At 42.1% G+C, this 19,687-nt stretch overlaps 2 long non-coding RNA genes across 2 annotated transcripts; one reads left to right on the forward strand and one right to left on the reverse strand.

The window, feature by feature from the left end:
* Positions 1-56: 56 nt before the first annotated feature.
* LOC309693990 lies at positions 57-2,504 on the forward strand. Its single transcript, XR_014272765.1, has 3 exons — positions 57-894; positions 1,002-1,615; positions 1,851-2,504. It is a non-coding gene; the product is annotated as an uncharacterized lncRNA (long non-coding RNA).
* Positions 1,588-9,635, reverse strand: LOC309693989. The gene is made up of 4 exons (XR_014272764.1): positions 9,319-9,635; positions 8,692-8,766; positions 1,792-1,895; positions 1,588-1,640 (listed from the first exon to the last, which is right to left on the reverse strand). It is a non-coding gene; the product is annotated as an uncharacterized lncRNA (long non-coding RNA).
* Between the last annotated feature and the right edge of the window lie 10,052 nt (positions 9,636-19,687).

The raw sequence follows: 19,687 nt of genomic DNA on the forward strand, positions 1-19,687 counted from the left end.
ACCGCTGGACTCCTGCCACCAGCTTTGGGGAGTCTTCAGAGTCACATCTTGACACACACACACACCTGGGCGTACACACAGACAAGGTATTCTTTGTATCAGGGCCGGCCCGTGGCATAGGCCGTATAGGTAAATGCTAAGGGCGCCGTCCATCAGGGGGCGCCACGCCAGTGCCACAAATGTTGAAAAAAAAAAAGTTGGTACTATTATTTCTAAATACAAAAAATAATCCCACGTTAATTAAAATGCAAAGTAAAGCTTATTTAATAGAAATATTATTTGTTACAACATTACACTACACTGCTGATGTAGGGGGGCGCCACCTAAAATCTTGCCTAGGGCGCCAGATTGGTTAGGGCCGTTTCTGCTTTGTATACATGTGTGCCTGTGTATGACGTCATATGTTAATGAACTTATGCATATTCATGTATGAAAGGAGTGCTACAGGGAACCTGGCTGAGAGTCTGACGGAGGTCAGGTGGCTCCAGTTGGGTCTCCCTCATGCATGAGTAACACAAAGAACTTTGGTGACTTGCGTCTTGCTTTTTGCTGTTGTAGTAAAATTGTCTCATTCCAGCGAAGGGCTGTGCTACACAGACCCATCACATTTCATTTACTTTGTTCATGCATTTGTGATCCATCCTAGTGAATCCAGCCTCCAGCCTGAAAGCTAAAGTGCTTCTATTGGTTCACTAACAGGAAGTGTAAGAAAGAAGTGAAAAAATATATAAAACAGGAAACAGCGATTCGGGGAGGAGCACGGAGGAGTGACTGAACTGCAGAGGAGAGAAAACCTTCCACGTTTCATTAACAGACCACAAAGGTTAAAGATTTCCAACATGCTGCCTCTGGACTGTTATCTTATTTCTCTACTGATTATGACTTGTCTAACAGGTACGATATTATGTGTTGTATACATTTAAAAATATTTTAGTCATTGATAAATATGATTACACTGAAGAAAATGGGACATTGTACAAAACATATTTGTCTCATTTTAGGAGTCAGATGTGAAGAACTCACTGCAGACAAGGAAGACACGTCCAGTTTGGAAGGCAGCGCTGTTACTCTGTCCTACAGATACTCCAAACAAGCGTATGAAAGCGATGAATTTTACTGGTATCGACAACATGCAGGAAAAGCACCTGAGCTCCTGATCGCTCACGTGGGATCAAAGAATTTAATGAAACGAGAATCCTCCAGAGTGTCTTTCAAAGTGGTCGATGACAGAAGACAAATAACGATCTCCTCTGCTGCAGTGTCTGACTCTGCTGTGTACTACTGTGCTGTGAGGCCCACAGTGACAGGAAACAGCAAAACTCTGTACAAAAACCTTTGGAGCAAAGACAACAGAATACTCCACAACATCCACTAGAGGGAGCCACACACCTTTGTTAGGATACAGACTAACTCATAACACAGCTGTGATGAAGAGCTTCAGATGAAGTTAATGTGATTTGAGCCTCCTCCTCCTCCTGACTGCAGAAACCTGTCTGACTCCAGCTGTGAACATCAGACCACTCACCGCTAACTCCCAGTGAACATCACTTCCAACATTTCTCCTCTGGAAACATGGAAAAACTGGCTGTGATTTGGATCTTTGCAGCTCTCGTAGGTACGTATGTTTCTGACAGGAACACCTGAAATTCAAAGACATGTTTACAGTGTTACAGATTCAGTTTGGACTTTCTTTGAGCTCAAGTTTGGAGTGATTAAACAGAAAAATATTTCAATTGTGAAATCAGAGAAACCAGAAGTAAAATGTGTTTAAAAAAACACAGTAATACTCACAGATACTCAGCCTCATGGACAATGTTAGTCTGATGGCTTCATTTTCTCTACTTTTCCAGGACTAACAGCTGGAGACTCAATCACTCCTCAGCGAGATAAAGTCACTGCAACAGAAGGAGAATCTGTCACACTCACATGTAAATATCAGACAAGTGAAAGTGATGTTTGGCTTTACTGGTACAGACATGATTCTGATCTTCAGGCTCCTCAGTTTATACTCTACAAAGGAGCAAGATCACAGAGTGGTGATGATTATATCCCTGATAATCGATATGAATCAGAAACATCACCTACAACAACTAATCTGACCATAGCAGCCCTAACCCTGGCAGACACAGCTCTCTACTACTGTGCTCTAGAAACACAGTGATACAAAGTGTAGAAGAGGCTGTACAAAAACCTGAACACAGATATCTGACTACTCTTCAAAGAGGAGGGAAGTGGTATTCAAAGCACAGCTTCATATCAGATGGATTCTGCTAATTCCTGTTTTATCAGAGTCACTGTGGTTACAGCTGCTAATGAAACACTGTGGGAGGATTCACATGAGCAGCAAATCCACATCAACCACAAACCACCTGCAGGAACGTTCAGACATTTCAGAATCAGAGAAAATTTGTTAATCCCAGAGGGAAATTGAGTTGTCATGGCAGCAAATATATAACAAACAACAAGCACTTATCTAAAATGAGTGTAGAAACAGAGTAGTGATAGATAAATAGATAAATATAGAGATATAGGTATAAACATAAATTGACATTAGTGATGAGGTGTGTGTCTGTGTGTGTGTGTGTAAGAAAAAAGCATCAGAAGTCAAATACAGTAACTAGTAATAAACTCCCAACATTGTTGGTGCATTAATGATGTTTTATAGCTGAAACTTTTACTTTGTTATTCTCACATTTTCTCCAGAAGGGTTTAAACTTGTAATTGAGACCTAAACTGATTGCACTGGCACATGAAAGTCACCAAGGGATTGTGCACACAAAACAAAGATGAAGAGATCTCTAACCCTAACCCTTTTGATACTGCAATACCTGCTTGTAGATTTGTCATAACTTTGACTGACAGCTACTCCAAATGGCCTGAGCTTGCCTTTTCACCTTCTGCTACTACTAATGATGTTATTCACTTTCTCTCATCTGTCTTTTGTCATCATGGCAACCAGAGACCATCGTAACAGACAATGGTACACAGTTCACCTCTGTAATGTTCCCCTCATTCCTCCAGAATAGAGGCACCTCCCACAGCAGAACATCTGTCTACTACCCAGCTGCAGACGGAGCAATCGAACGGTTTCATCGTGCCCTCCGCACCTGTATCCAGACAGCAATCCAGCAGTCAAAACCATGGAAGGAGACTGCGCTGGATTGGCTTCAAGTTTACCGTGCAACACTGCATGCAACACCACGTGCAACTACTCTCCTCTCTCCCTATGATCCTATTATCTCGCCTTTCCTGCTTGTTAATGCTCGCACCTGACTCTTAGACTCTATTTTTCCTTATACATATTTTTTACGACTTGTGCTTTTATTATGTTTTTATTTTAATATGCATATTATATTACCCCTGTGTATTAGTGGCATTGACCTGTGAGTATATTTGATACTTTGCTAAGGCCTTATAATAGGGGAGACCGGGGATAGTTGTAACTAGAGATGGACCGATCCGATATCACGTATCGGTATCGGTCCGATACTGACCTAAATTACTGGATCGGATATCGGAGAAAAATAAAAAATGTAATCGATCCATTAAATATCACGAAAGCACCTCACAAAACTTGCAACGCGCCGTAACTCACCTCAGAACGTTCGCACTCGCAGTATGCATCACGTGATAGAGCAGCTGTGGCATGCGGGACCTGTGGTGGTCTGGATAGCATGTGGAGCTTCGCTAGCAACCCTGCATTTCATCGCCGATAAAGTTATCCCGAGAGAAGTAAAGCAAGTGTGTAAGTCCATCTCTGAATGTTTGTAAAGCATCCCTGCGTTAAGCTTAACAAGCGATATATGGAGCGACTGCCTCTCCTGCTGCTACTTCAATCATGAAACTGCTTAATGATCAGCTGATCGGCTTTTCTGTCGCGAGTCCGTGTCTCTTGTTTGTTTTTGGCCCACTTTGCACCAGAAAGAGGAAACCAGCGGCTGAACAACAGCAGCAGGTTTAAGCTTGATCAGCTGTTGTTAGAATGTATTTAATATTACTTTCTACACCAGGATCTTTTTCTACAGCTGACGTAACTGTGCAGGGGCGGATCTAGCAAAGTTTAGCCAGGGGGGCCGATAGGGCATTAACAGGGAAAAGGGGGCACAAAGACATACTTTTCTTTCTTATTCTCATTTAAAATGTCGAGCTTTTAATAAATAATTATCTGACACCCAAAGTTTTAATCTGAAGTAAAATGAATAGAAGTCAATTACTGTATATAGTGACTATTAAGTCTAATATATATACCCTAGTAAGCTATAGTACTTTTTCCTTTGGGAAGGTACCATCTGTGCAGTCTGCAGTTCTGTTGAAGAAAGATGTTGAATCTATTTAATATTTCTTGAAAAATAATTGATTTCTGTGCATTTTTTTTCACACTGCATCAAATTAAGGTTGATTACGTCGATTAAGCATCATGAGGTGGAGCGTGAGGGGTGGTTCCCCATTTTTTATTTATTTATTTTTGTTGTTGCTGGGAGTTGGAACCCTATTAGTTAGGTTGCTTAATATTTCTGCTAAGTACTCTTTAAAATACCAGAATAGGGAGGATGGTGTAGGTTTAAGTTTATTAGATTGATCAGTATTGCTGAACTATGAATTATTATTTTTTTTGCATACAGGTATAACAGAATAGTTTTAGTGTAGTTGTTGTTTTAAACTTGAGTATGAACTTATACAAAATGCAGCAAGATATTTAAAAAACAGTTTTGTTGATTAAAAAACACTATATCGGATTCATATCGGTATCAGCAGATATCCAAATTTATGATATCGGTATCGGACATAAAAAAGTGGTATCGTGCCATCTCTAGTTGTAACACTTCCAATTTCTCCAATCAGGGCTAAGTTTCAAATGATGTGACTCTTCCTGTGCATGCCCAACTCAGTTCTGCTATCACATGTGAAAAATCAGCACATTTTGTCAAACACAGACAATTTAACACGAAAAAAAGTAATTTGTATGCCAAAAAGTAAGTTTTTCTACTTTATTTCAATGTGTAATAGCATTATCTGCTTTGCAGTTAAACTCATCAAATTTAAATTATGTTATTTGTATGTCTATGGGGATATATTCTGTGTAGGTCTTTAGTGCTAATGTTTTAGCCGTTGGCTGTAATGTTAGCTAGTTCATGGCTATAGGAGTCTGGGTCAGTTGTAACAGCAACAGTCTGGGTTAGTTGTAACAATAATGCAGATGTTACAACTTACCACACTATTACTTTAACTTATATTAAACAAGTTGGGGCAACGACATCAGCAGAGAGAGGTTCACTGGTCGCTTTTGTATATGCGGTTAATGCCATTGGCAACACAATTCCTCCACTGTTTGTGTTCCCACACATACATTATGCAGACCACTGTGTCAGAGATGGACCAGTAGGAAGTACTGGTAGTGGAAATAAATCAGGATGGGTGCAAGAAACAGATTTCCTCATCTTTCTGAAGCACTTTGCAAACCACACCAAAGTAAGCCAGGATAAAAAGTAATGGAATTGCGATGCTGGTGCACAACAAAATTTTTCAGCTTCATTGTTATGTTCAAAAGTTGTTGCAAGAGTTGTAGGTTATAATGCCCACTGAGCCAATGAGGCCAAACTCAAGGAAGACCAACCAAAGTTAATGAAATATTCAGTTGCAGAAAATTCCATAATTTGTCTTTTTGGGGGGTTGGAATATGTTCAAAAGCTAGATTTCTGCATTCTGTCACACACACACACAGCTACATAAATGGCTCTAAGTGCATTCATGTGTTGAATAAACAAAGATTACATGTTAATGTTTTGTTAGTACCCTTATTTCATTGTGTTACATTTTACCCCAGGATATGTTACAACTAACCCAGACTATGGGGTTAATTGTAACATTTCACTCTTTGTGTTTGAGGCCACACCATGCAATGGGTAATTGTGCTGCAGAGAAAATAGCTGCACTATTTAATAGCAGAGACATGTAAATACTTTGCATTACATTTTGAATCCACTACCTTAAACAAGCTTCAATTTACAGACAGAAATGTCAAAAATGTTACAACTATCCCCGGTCTCCCCTACTTGTGTTACTTCTCTGTCTCTTATGTTAAGCACTTTGGTATACCGCTGGTTTTTAAATGTGCTCTATAAATAAAGATTGTTGTTGTTGTTATGAACTCCTGTATGGCAGGAAGATGCGTACTAAACTGGATGTACTCCCTTTGCCTTCTGCTGGCTGTGTCTCCACTGTTGCACGTCACTCAGTTCAGAGACGTCAGTTGAAAATGCAATGTTACACTGATGGTAGGCGTCACGGAAACCTTCTTTTCTACCAGGAGAGAGTGTGAGGATAAGGAAATCACACAAAGTTGCCAAAGGACATCCCAGATTTACTCCTGTAACAGTAACAAAGGCTCAAAGGCTCAAAGGCCTTCTTGCTGAGTGATGGAAAGATTTGGGATGCAACTCATCGAGCACGCTGTCGCCCAGAGACTGAAAAGAACGCTGACGCTGTGAGGCTGCACCACACTGGCTCACCTACTGCCAGAAGACTGCCACGCGTCAAGTACAAGCCTCGCTGGCACAAAGACTATATTGCATCATAATGGTTTTTCTTGATAAAAGGAAATTAGAGAAATGTTATTAATTGTTCTATTTTAGTTTAACAGAACTGATTTACTGCTGCCAGTGCACTAGGAACTAAAAAAATGAAATGGAAATAAGTGGAATAATAATTTCTTTTTTCATTTTACATAGTAGTGCAACATAATTTCAGGTTTACTTAGCTTTGCTAGTTGTAGTATTCTGATGTTACAGCTGTTACTACTATTTAAGTTTACAAGCGTATTGTTGATTTGCTAAATGTTGAATTACTTCATCTTGGTGCTGCGCTAGGTGGTGATAATTTTTTACGATGAAGTCTCTTTGATAAAGAGGGAGGAGCTGTTGTGTTTTACAATATTGCACCATTAGAGGGTGTTGTCATGAAAAAGTGCTGTTGAAAATACAGAGTTAGAAAACAGAGTTAAGATGGCGAACTGGAAAACATGTAACACCCTGCTACCTTTACGATTAAGGTTATGTGCTGCATTAATTAAAGAGCACTTGTTTATAACCAGCCATTGTTACAGGACGCTCTGCTCTTTGTTTACCCGTCGCCATGGTAAACCCTGTATCAGAGCTCCATTGATGATTTCTTTCTTCCTTGACTCACAGTTCAGTCTGTTAAACCTGCTTCCTGCAATAGGAGCAAATATCCACTGAAAGCAGCAGAAAGACGTGCTGAGTGTGAAGCTGTCAGCAGGGGGAATAACACAGGGCTGTGAATGAGTCCTGTCACTGTGATCAGGCTCCTCCTTCTAATCCACCAACTTAGTGTTGATGAAGACTAAACAGAGAGATCACAGCTTCTTTATACTTGCTGTAGCTCACAGTTACTCTACACTGCAGATATGACGCCTCTGTTCATCTCAGTGCTGCTGGCTGCTATGTGCCTCGGTATGAACACAACTCTGTTTCTTTGATATCAACATTGACGTGATTCTTTAACAGCACACTGATACTGTTTGTTGGTGTTTTACAGAATGCAGAGCACAAAAAGACAACGTGCTGCAAGCAAAAGGAGAAGAGACTGCTGCTGCAGGAGGCACAGTGACACTTCACTGTCTCTATAACAGCAGTACAACAACTAATTATCTCTTCTGGTACAAACAGGATGGAAACAACAGCCCCAAATTCATCCTGAGTCGTGTTAGCAGGGATGATGGAAACACAGCAGATGAGTTCAAGGAGAGATTTTCCTCCACACTGGATTCCAGCATCAGATCAGTTCCTCTGAAGATCCAGAAGCTTCAGCTGTCTGACTCTGCTGTGTACTACTGTGCTCTGCAGCCCACAGTGACAGGAAACAGCAAAACTCTGTACAAAAACCTTTGGAGCAAAGACAACAGAATACTCCACAACATCCACTAGAGGGAGCCACACACTGTTAAACCATTTCAGTCTCATCTTTACTCAAATCTTCATCTTTCTCTCCAACAGAAATCAACCTGTCACTGATCAATAACAACATGATAAATGATTGATCACTGATCCCACAGAGGTGGTTGTAGGTAAAGTACAGACATCCAGGACTTTTTCCATCAACTTCTTTACTCCAAAAGGAAAAAGTGCAGAGTTAACTGAACCTTGTGCTACATTAATGTAAATGAATGATATCAGCACACAGGAACACAAACTTTATTTCAGTGTAAATCTGAATTATATTAAAATCACTTCATTAGACTGAATCAGTGAAGTTGAACATGAGCAGAGAAAAAGAGGGAAAATGAAGACATTTCTGTTTTCTGTTGGCTCCATTAGAGAGTGACTGTGCCTCTCACAGGAACATGAGCAGAGAACAGGTTAAAGTGGATTCAGCAGGTGGGAACCCTAAAATCAGCTGTAGTGGCTCAGTGTGGGGAAAAGAATCAAACTCACAATCATTTCTGCTGAGAGCTCCAGTAGATTTGATTCAAGTACAGGCTGTGATCAGCTGATCTGAGCTTCAATGCTCTTTGTAATGTGAATTCAACCAGATGTGAGCAGGTGTTTGCGAGGATTCTGTCCGTGTGCTCCAGCTTCCTCCCACAGTCCAAAGACGTGCGCTTAGTGGGGTTAGGTTAGCTGGTGATTCTAAATTGCCCATAAGTGTGAATGGTTGTGTGTCTCTCTGTGTTACCCTGCCATAGACCAGTGACCTGTCCAGGCTGTGCCCCGCCTCTCGTCCTACAGTAGCTGGGATGGCTCCGCCCCCCTAAATCGGATCAGTGGAAGAGAATGGATGGATGGACGTAAGCAGATGTTTCTGGGCTGATTTGCATCCTCTACACTGACAGTACACTGATTCTGCTGTCTTTATTCTGCACTACACAGTTGGTGTGAAGGTGGAAATCAGTGAATGGATCTCAGCATCATCGGCTACAATTCATCTGAACTTCACATCGTTTACACACTTAAAGGGAGTCACATGCAAGCTTTACATTTTCAGTTCATCAGATAACTCTAACATACTCTGGTGATTAATCCATGAATGGGGCTGCCTTACATGTGTTACTGTTTAGCCTCAACCTTCCCTAAAGCTGCTTTGTGGAACAGACAGAGTGGAGTCAGGTTGGGGAGCATCCTCCAGCTCATGGAAGCTGGACAAAAAGACCAAACTGTTGATGAAATTACTTCACCTGCGTTTGTTAACACTGCTAGTTCATCAGTTTTCCCTTTTGACTCTCTGGAGACACTGCTGACCTTTGACCTTTTGTACTTATTATTATTCTTTTGATTCCTATCATAACTATTATTATGTGCTGACCTGTTGTAGGATTCAGGCCATCGCTCTCCACACCTCTGGTTCTCCAGTGTATACAGTGTTGGGAAGGTTACTTTTAAAATGTATTCCATTACAGAATACAGATTACATGCCCCAAAATGTATTCTGTAACCTATTCCGTTACGTTACTCAATGACAGTAACGTATTCTGAATACTTTGGATTACTTAATATATTGTGGCGAGTTCAGACAAGGAGGAGACGGAGGTATCGTTTGGTCTTGCTTCCCGTGAGCTAGCCAGGGAGCACAGCCGTTTATTACATTTGCAGAAGAACACACTGCCACTAGCTAACTGCTCAGCGCGGAAACCACAACACACATAGGGCGCCCTCTGACCCCGGAAGGACACACCGTCGCAGCGAGAGGGCGTCACCCGTCACCATGGCAACATACACAAAACATAACTGTACAAGCAGAACCCCGAACAGCCCTGACCCGCTACAATATTATCATGCTTTTTACAACAACGTGAATGTACTGTTGCTGTGTGATTTATTACTATTACTGAAGGTCCGCGACTCCGAACTGTAGGAAAGGGACCTCTGACTAATGCTGGGCTCACACTGTGCGATTTTTGGCCCATTTTGAGCCGATTTTTGAGTCGTGCGATCGTTTTGGCGATCGGCCCGATTTTGGCCTTCATCGTGCGTCGTGCATCGTGTAGTATACGTGGGGTAACGAGAAGCGATTGACACCTCACGACCAGCTCCCGATCATCAATCGCTTGGTCGTGAGGGTGTCACCGCAGTTTGCCACACTGCGCACGCGCAAACACAAATGTCAGCGAAAAAGACGGCGTAGCACGGCATCTGGACACAAGCGATGGAGGCACAACCTGTAGAACCATCCGAGCCCTTTCGATGTGGCCTCACAAAATTATCACGACCACAACAACCGTGAAAATAGTTGGATCGACACTGCTGCTCAATCACAGCTGCCTGATCATGTTTTTCATTAGCAATTTAGCAAAGTTGATGGTGGTGGTGTGTCTGTGTGAGTGAAAGACGGAGAGAGAGCGAGCGACAGAATTTCTGTTATAACCTTAATTTTATGGACGCACAGTGTGAGCACTCAGGTCACATCAGAGCATCGGGCCGTATAGTGTGAGACCTGCATCGTGACCTATGAACTTCTAACCCCTGCGAGTCAATCGTACAGTTTGAGCAGGAGCTGAATCGCGCGACTGAAAAAATCGCACAGTGTAAGCCCAGCTTAATACGGCGGGGTCCCTGTCGGCTCGTAGCCGAAAAATAGCTCTACTTTGTTGTGTGGGTCAACTTTTCTTGCGACAGACAGAGAGAGGCGTTGAAAGGCTCCAACGGAACTTATTGTTTTCGGAGGGAAACACGAACACGGTGTACAGTCGAGTCTTAATAGCTTACTTACAGCTGGGCTCGTCAGGCTCTCTTCTTGGCTGCAGTGGTTATTATTATATTTACATGCTTCCAGCTCCCGTTTTTCCTCGACGACAACTCGTACCTTTCCACTCCCCTTTTTCTCCCTCCTCGCGCTCACAGACCCATAACGTGTATGGCAGTCCATTCTCCCTGCAGCACGGACTACACTGCCCATGATGCTACATTCTTTAGAGCTATGCTTGTAGCATTCTGCCTGTTAGCTTAGCACAACAACAACAACAACGAAAAGGCGCTCTCTCACCCAGGAAACACAGTCGCAGAGAGAGAGAGAGAGCGTCGCCCTGTAACCATGGCAACCGTAACGCTGCCGCCTGGAACAAAAGAACGTAGCTGTCAAACAAAACCCAAACAGTCCTGACCCGCGACAAAATGAAACAGGAAAGTACCGCAGTGTAATCCATTTATTTCAACAAAGTAACTGTATTCTGAATACCACCTTTTTAAACGGTAACTGTAACGGAATACAGTTACTCATATTTTGTATTCTAAATACGTAACGGCGGTACATGTATTCCGTTACTCCCCAACACTGAGTGTATATAGTTACAGATCTCATCACTCTCCGACTCCTCCCTTGCTGCTGACCTCACCTTCCAGACATTGTTGGAATGAGTAGGACAGATGTGGAGTCCGGCTCGAGGTACCAAGCTGTTGGAACAACTCTTCAAGAAATCGAGAAACACAAGAGATGTGACTTTAAAGCTTTTAGTGACTTCAAGTGAGCAGCAGCAGCAACCATAACTTTGTGCGAGCGCTCTCTGGGGACGGCTCAGCGAGCTTCTTTTCTACAGACAAAGAGGATTTGTGTAGCATGTTGCATATCACCCTGGGACAGACGTGTAGGAGGACTTTCTCAGGAGTTGTATCTCCTGGGAACTTGCTGTGCTTTCGGTTACATGTGATAAGAGCCACGACACACAATTCTGACTTCTCACAATATTTCATGTGTTAAACAAAGACGTTGTATCATATCTAGTACGTTTTTCTAACGCCTGCTTTAACAGTCACTGTGTTCTGGTCACATCTTCCTCATAAACGAACACAAGTGGAGGAAACTCTCTCATCTACCACACACTCTCTCATGGCACCTTCAGCTATCACAGCCATGTCCAAAACATAATAGGATACGTTCAGTGCTCCCAGTGTTAATAACAGTGTAGGAACAGATTTATCTCTAAATCTCAGTGAATTATTATTTTTATTAGTTGTTCAAATACTCTCCTCCCAAAACGTTTCAGTCTGAAAGAAACACACATGCAACAAGGACAGCTGTAAAAACAACCAGCAGATGTTTCGCTGTTCATAAAGACTCTAAACAGGTTTCTCTCTGGCTCCACCCACTGGTGCTGAACTCAGCCAATGAGATGGTCTCTTCCTGCAGAACTCCAGCCTGATGTTGAGGAGAAGGCTGTGCAGCAGAGAGGCTGCTTAGTCTTTTCATTCTGCTGAACTTTGTTCATCTGCTGTGTGACTTCAGCACCTGAAACATGTTCCTTTACCTGTTTGTACTTTTCTCTCACTGCATAGGTGAGTGTTAGAACACAGAAAAGTCTCATTGTGACAAGATTTGATCAGAGTTATTATTAGCAGAGTTCTTCATCTCATTATGCTCACAAAGGAAGAAAAAGACTGACTGACATGAATCATTCATTTGCAGCTTTGGGCTCCATGAACAGCATAAAGCAGGAACGTGCTGAAGAAGCTGTTGCAGAGCGAGGAAACATCAACCTGACCTGTACATATGATGGTTCTATCTACAATATCCAGTGGTACCGACAGTACCAGAGATCCAGACCAGAGTTCCTGCTTTCCATCACAGAGGGAGGATCAGTTCATCGAGCTGTGTCGGGATTCTCAGCTCACATTGACAAAACAGAGAAACGTGCAGATCTGGAGATCTCCTCTGCTGCAGTGTCTGACTCTGCTGTGTACTACTGTGCTCTGCAGCCCACAGTGACAGGAAACAGCAAAACTCTGTACAAAAACCTTTGGAGCAAAGACAACAGAATACTCCACAACATCCACTAGAGGGAGCCACACACTGTTAAACCTCTGATTCTTGTGTCATTGGACTGATGACAAAGACAACAGAGAAATGAAGCAGTAAAGATCAGAGACAGAGACAGAGCTGCTGTGGAAGCACAGAACTGTTTGATTGGCTGAGCTATTAAACTGGCCCCGCCCATTGAAGTTGAGCTCATCCAATGACATTATTTGTTGGTCATTGTGCTGCAGTGGAAGAACATTGTTCATGTGCTGTCTGTCTGGCTTTAATAACTCCAAAGACATGTTGCTGCACCTCTTTTTGCTTCTATCTCACATTATAGGTGAGTTTAAGAACAGGGATTAAAGTTTAGTTGAAGCTGCTGCATTAAGCAGATATACAGACTGCATTTCACTACTTTTCTTCTTTCTTTTTCCAGGACTAACAGCTGGAGACTCAATCACTCCTCAACAACCTGAAGTCACTGAAACAGAAGGACAATCTGTCAAACTCACATGTAGCTATGAGACAAGTGATAGTGTTGCTGTGCTTCACTGGTACAAACATCATTCTGACCTTCAGGCTCCTCAGTTTATACTCTGGAAACAAGGAAAAGGATGGACAGCTCAATATATCCCTAATAGACGATATGACTCAGAAGCTTCACCAACATCAACTACTCTGACCATAGCAGCCCTAACCCTGGCAGACACAGCTCTCTACTACTGTGCTCTAGAAACACAGTGATACAAAGTGTAGAAGAGGCTGTACAAAAACCTGAACACAGATATCTGACTACTCTTCAAAGAGGAGGGAAGTGGTATTCAAAGCACAGCTTCATATCAGATGGATTCTGCTAATTCCTGTTTTATCAGAGTCACTGTGGTTACAGCTGCTAATGAAACACTGTGGGAGGATTCACATGAGCAGCAAATCCACATCAACCACAAACCAACTGCAGGAACGTTCAAACACAATAAAAACTGTCAAACATCAAAAGCTGCTCATTTACACTATTTTATATTTAGTGGATGAGGACATGCAGAAATGCAGCAGAAGCAAAATAAACAGAGTAACAGAGGTTTATCTCTTTAAGGTAAAATCTCTCACATGAAGCTAAAAGTCCAACCAGGAAGACCATCTCATGCTTGTTCCATTTATTCTCTTTGAACTCATCACATCAGATGATGATGCTCTCCTTCATCATTGTCCTGCTCTGGTACTTTGTGATGTTCCCCCTCTGGCAGGTCCAGACTCTCCTCTGTGCTTCTGCTCTGAACAACATTTCAGAGGGCCTGGCCTTCTTGAGGTCTCTGAGCAGGATCCTGGACGCTGCATCATCTGGTAACTCTATTGTGCTTCTGAGGACTTTATGTGTCCGAGTGACACAATGGTGGTTTCTGTTTTACTGGACTTGTGTGCTAACCACAGTATAGGTTGATGCTTGACTCTGTAATTGCATCATCAGGTCTGCAGCAGTGTGTTCTGGACACTCTGGTGAAGAGAGGAGCTGAGCTGTCATCTGATCACCATCTGGGGGTGAGTTGAGTCAGGTGGTGGGGGAGAATGCTGGACAGGCCTGGCGTATCAAAGTGGTTCAGGTGATCTTCAACTCCCACCTCCAGCAGAGCTTTGGCAGCAGTCTGAGTGAGGCTGGGGACTCATTGCTGATGGGGCTGTGCAGAGCTTTGGCTGCAAGCTGGTTGGTGCTTGTAGTGTTGCTAACCTCCTAACCAGATCTCATTAACTCCTCGTGTTTTGGGGAATGAAAGGTCCAGCTGAAACATCCACTCTTTGTCAGATTGTTGTCTTCATTCTGGTGGTAATTCAGCTTTAATTTATGACTTATGAGTTTGTGCTTGTAGCTTCTGTTACCTCACCATGTTCTCTTGTGTCTGCTCATAGCTCTGTGGACTTGAGTTACCTGAAACCTGAAGGATTCTCTCATTGTCTGCTGTTTGGAAAGGACTGACTTGTAACAGAGCTGGAAAACTCACCTGCCCATCCACTCTCCACCCACTCAGCCTTCTGAAGCCTTCACTTACCTCCCTGACACAGAAACTCCAAAAGTGAAACACAAGAAAGGACTCTAATAAATACTATATAAGCAATTCTGACTGCACTGATACTCAGCAGTCGTTCTCTCGGGCAGTTCTCTGGTGTCTCCCTGCTCTGTCCCTCTGCAGGAAACCTACTTACCTGCCCCCCTGTCTTTGAACCTTCTCAAAATAAAAGCATGTAAAGCTTTAGCCTCATGTGGGCTGCGTTAGAGTCGATGCATTCCTGTAATCATGACACTGAGAGGTTGCTCCAGGGATTTAAATCATGTATTAATCGTAGTGGAGAGAAATTAATATGAATATTTCCTGTGTGAAGATGATGGTGTGATATCAGGGCTGCCACATGAAGGGGCAACGTGAACAAGTTTATGAATACCTCAGAAAAAAAGCTTCAATGAGTATAAATGATCTTCTGATATTAACGATATCCTGGAACACCAACATGCACGCTCAGTCATCCAGGTAAGCAAATCCCAAAAAGTTGATTCTGTTCATCTGGATGTTTTCAGTGGGAGAAACGTTTCATCATCATCAGGTGACGTCTTCAGTCTCAGCTGACTGCAGGTTTCCAACCTTAGAAACAGGACATTTGCACAATGACTGAAACCAGCAGCACTGAATGAACACTGGGCTGTGAGGTCAGTTTATGACCATTAATATGCAAATCGTCACAACCATTGATCAACAACCACTGATCAATGGTCACGAGTACCACTCTCTGTTAATCATACTAAGCTGCTGTGGAATCAGAAAAGTATTTGATTGGCTGAGATAAAGTTACAAAAAAATATTAGAGCTCCTCCCACCTGAAAGTGAAGATGCTGCTACTAGTGTGTAAAGCAGGAGGAAGTGAGAGAAGTTCAAATCCAGATCAGAGAGGAGGAGGAGAGATTCAGGGAGGAGCTGAGCTGTTACTGAACTAGAAGAGAGAGAAACCTCCACATTCAACAGAGTTCAACACAAACCATAAACTTTACCTTCATTCAACATGTTGTCTTTGGACTATTTTGCACTTTCTTTACTGATTCTCACCATTCTAACAGGTACGTTACAATCTGTGTGTTTAAAGAAACACATTTGAATTGTGATGATTTATAAAAGAATAAAACATGTTTCTGTTCCTTTAGGTGTCAGCTGTGAAGATCTCACTCCAACCAACAAAGAAGTGTTCAGTGTAGAAGGCAGCACTGCTACTCTGTCCTATAGATACTCCAAAAAGGCAACTGGAAGTGACGAGTTTTACTGGTATCGACAATATCCTGGAAAACCACCAGAGTTCCTGATCTCTCATTTACCATCCGGAGAAGTGATGAAAAAAGAAATCTCTGGACTGTCTGTTAATGTGAGTGAAGATAAAACACTGATGACTCTTCAGATCTCCTCTGCTGCAGTGTCTGACTCTGCTGTGTACTACTGTGCTCTGCAGCCCACAGTGACAGGAAACAGCAAAACTCTGTACAAAAACCTTTGGAGCAAAGACAACAGAATACTCCACAACATCCACTAGAGGGAGCCACACACTGTTAAACCTCTGTAGCTGTAATTCACTTGTTAAAGGAGAGATTGTTCATATAAATGAATCATCCACCATCGTTGTCCTCGCTCTTCACTGCAGTTTCTAAAAACCTTCCTCAAAATGATCAGATGTGCAGATCACAGCCTGATGTTAGCAGACCTGTTAGTGACACTTTAAACATCAAAGCAGGACGTTTAATCTTCATCCATCATTTTTTGCTTCCCAGATATTTTATTCCCACAGATGTTTCATGAATATAAGAAGATCGTCTCGTTAGAGCCCAAATGTGGTGAAATTCTCATGTTTCAACAGTAAACAAAGGTAATAATACACAATGCAGTGGTATGGTTTCTTCCTTATGTACGTTCAACCCATAGCAGAGATGATCGCTGTCACCTTGGTCTGTCATGCATTTGAGCAGTTTTTAGCTCATTTAGAAAACAAGATTTGTGAAATGATTATTTCCTGATGATCGTTTGTAAATCTGAAACAGTTTCTCTGAAAACAAACAGAAACCAAGCTGCTTTCCTTTGATGTGTTTTGACTTGTTTTGAAGATTTGAAATCAGACATAAACAAATAAATCATACGTCTGTAGGGGAATATGAATATAATAAGATGGTGATTTCTGGATGTGCTCCTGAGCTCATGCTCTGATTTTAATGCTGTCTGAAGATCACAGACGTCCAAATAAATTTCTCCAGATTCTCTGAATCATTTGATGAGATCATCTTCTGTAGATGACGAGATATTCACAGTGAGGAACATTAATCACGTTATAGATGCTCGTTTCTGCTGATTGGTGAACAGAGAAACTCTAAGATTCTTCTTTGTACTCGATCATGTGACTGACCAGCTGACAGTTAACCTGGTTAGCTGCTGCATGTTCCTGTCAGCTGTTGTTAGCACCACTTACTTTGTTGAGCTGTCCTGTTGGGATGTTGTGTTTGCATCAAATTCACAATGAGCTCATATTTTTCTTAAAATGGTTCATTTTCTTATTTTAAACTTTGATATGTTTGTGACTAAAACATGATCATAGTATTCTCATTTATTCACATTATTTGAATGGAGCTCAAACAGATGCAGCTCACAGATGTAACAGAGTCACTAGTGCACAGTGTTTGCTGGGTGACAGACTGCTAACCTGTCACAGAGCAAACACTTCTCCATCTAACCTGTGACTGATGTTCTGCTTTTTCACTTTCAGATCGTCTCTTGGTTGAGGAAAAATAAAACACTATTTTTTAATGTTAGCTGAGTTTGGTGTTGAGAATCTCACACGTGTATTTTTCTTCATAGTTATGTAGGATGCCTGAAATATGAACCTCAGTGAAGAGTTCATGGGTCACAAGCTTTAGATCAAAGTGGGAGCACATGTTATGTTTGGCTATTGATGGTTTCAGAAGAATAATTATCAGTTATGTCACCATGGCAACAAAGAAGGACATCATTATTTACGAGGAAGTATATGTGCACAATACCCCGAGTTATGCTCGTAGTATTCACTTCTTTTCCAGCCTCTTTTCACTATCATTGTAGTTTTAGATGAATACATTTATCACTTGTTCCTGAAGTGACGGTTCCATTAGTCTGTGTTTATCCTCAGACCTGCTGTGCTTTCCTCTGCACTGTTGTATCTGGCTCGACTCATGCAGGAAAAGTTTAGAAGACACACAATCAGAGGAAGCTCTACAACACAAAGGTAACATTAATGTGGGGCTAAAACTGCGTTTTTAAACTCTTACTCCACTGAGGTGTATTTCAGATGAAAAGTCTAAGGAGCTTGGAAAGAAAAGAAAAAGAAAAGACGACGTTTCACCTCCAACAAAATTCTTCAGTTCTGGGGTCAAATGGTGGAGAGTCCCAGATTTAAACCCTGAGAGGGACAATGCACCCGCTGATGATCCTCTACCTGATCACACGAGCCAAGGTGTGAAGATGGTTGTAGGTCACAATCAGCCAGGGTTTCGGGTGAGCTCATTGTGAAACCTGGCCCCGCCCTATCATGTGATAGGGTGGAGCCAGATCTCACAACTGCGTTATAGATGACAGACAGTTGGTGTGGTAAGCCCCACCCTCTGTTCAAAGATGGTCGTTCACAGTGGACATAGATGTATTTCAGATGAGAACAAGCAGACTGATAGAGTTTAAAATGCTCCCTGATTTGTGTGACAGACACACTGTGGTGAGAGGAGAGTACTCGAGTACAGCTGTGGACCTGAACAACACATGCAGGTACTGTGCTGAGGTGCTGGCTGGGATTGGTGTCGTATATGTTGTAGAGGCGCGGCATGCACACAGGATCCAGGTGTGACTCATTCATCTTACGTTGCTTTTACAAACATGTCGTGTGAACTGTGTCTGTGGGAGATTTCACTTTGAACTGTTTTCATTGTGACTGTCTGAAATATCAAAGAGGGCAGTTTCAGTTTGTAACACATCGTGTGACTTTATTTGGATTAAATTCTGCCTTCCGAATAGGAAGATGTAGGTAACACCAGACTGCGGATGAGTGGCATACAGGGCTGGACTGGGACAAAAACTGGGCCCGGGTGTTTTGACTAGAGGCCGGCCGCCATTATAGGAAAAACCATAAAGCCTTTGAATGAAAATAAACACTGTTGTGACAGTGATGTACATTGTTTTGATGGTATAGATGTATCAATCTATCAATCGTTTGTTGTAAGCTTCAGATAATTGTTTTTTAAAAGCTAGATATTTTAATAAGAAAGAAAAGTATTTCTTTGTGCCCCACCTCTCCCTGTTAATGCCCTACCTGGCCCCCCGGCAACACTTTGCTAGACCCGCCCCTGCACATTTACCAGCTGTCAGCTACATAAAAAAGAATCCTGGTGTTATTTGTCTCTCAGAAACAGTTCAAAACTTCCCTTCAACTCATTCATGTCACCTAAAAGGTAAACCTGTTTCTCCATCACCTGTTCAGCTCTGATGATTCAGTAAGGACATCTCCTGGTTTCATCTTCATGTTTCCCTCTCACCACATATCCAAACCGACATCATGACCAGCAGCTTTACAGCTGTGTGATATGTCAATGGCTGTGAACAAAGAGAAACTTGTAAATAACTCATGAACGAATAAAGTTATGTTGAAACCAAGCACACCGTTGTTTTTCTTGTGACATTACCAATAAGTTTGATGTGTCACATGGCCCTTTTGCTATTGAAAAAACAAAAGTTGTATCCAAGATGGCCGACTTCTAAATGGCCACCATGGTCACCACCCATCTTGAGGAGTTTGCCCCCTCACATATACTAATGTGCCACAAACAGGACTTTAATATCACCAACCATTCCCATGTTATTGCGGTGTATACATATAACTGGCCCACCCTGTAGAAGGTAAAATTAAA

The sequence above is a fragment of the Aulonocara stuartgranti genome (assembly GCF_965226115.1).
Source record: "Aulonocara stuartgranti genome assembly, chromosome: 18".
Taxonomy (NCBI): domain Eukaryota; kingdom Metazoa; phylum Chordata; class Actinopteri; order Cichliformes; family Cichlidae; genus Aulonocara; species Aulonocara stuartgranti.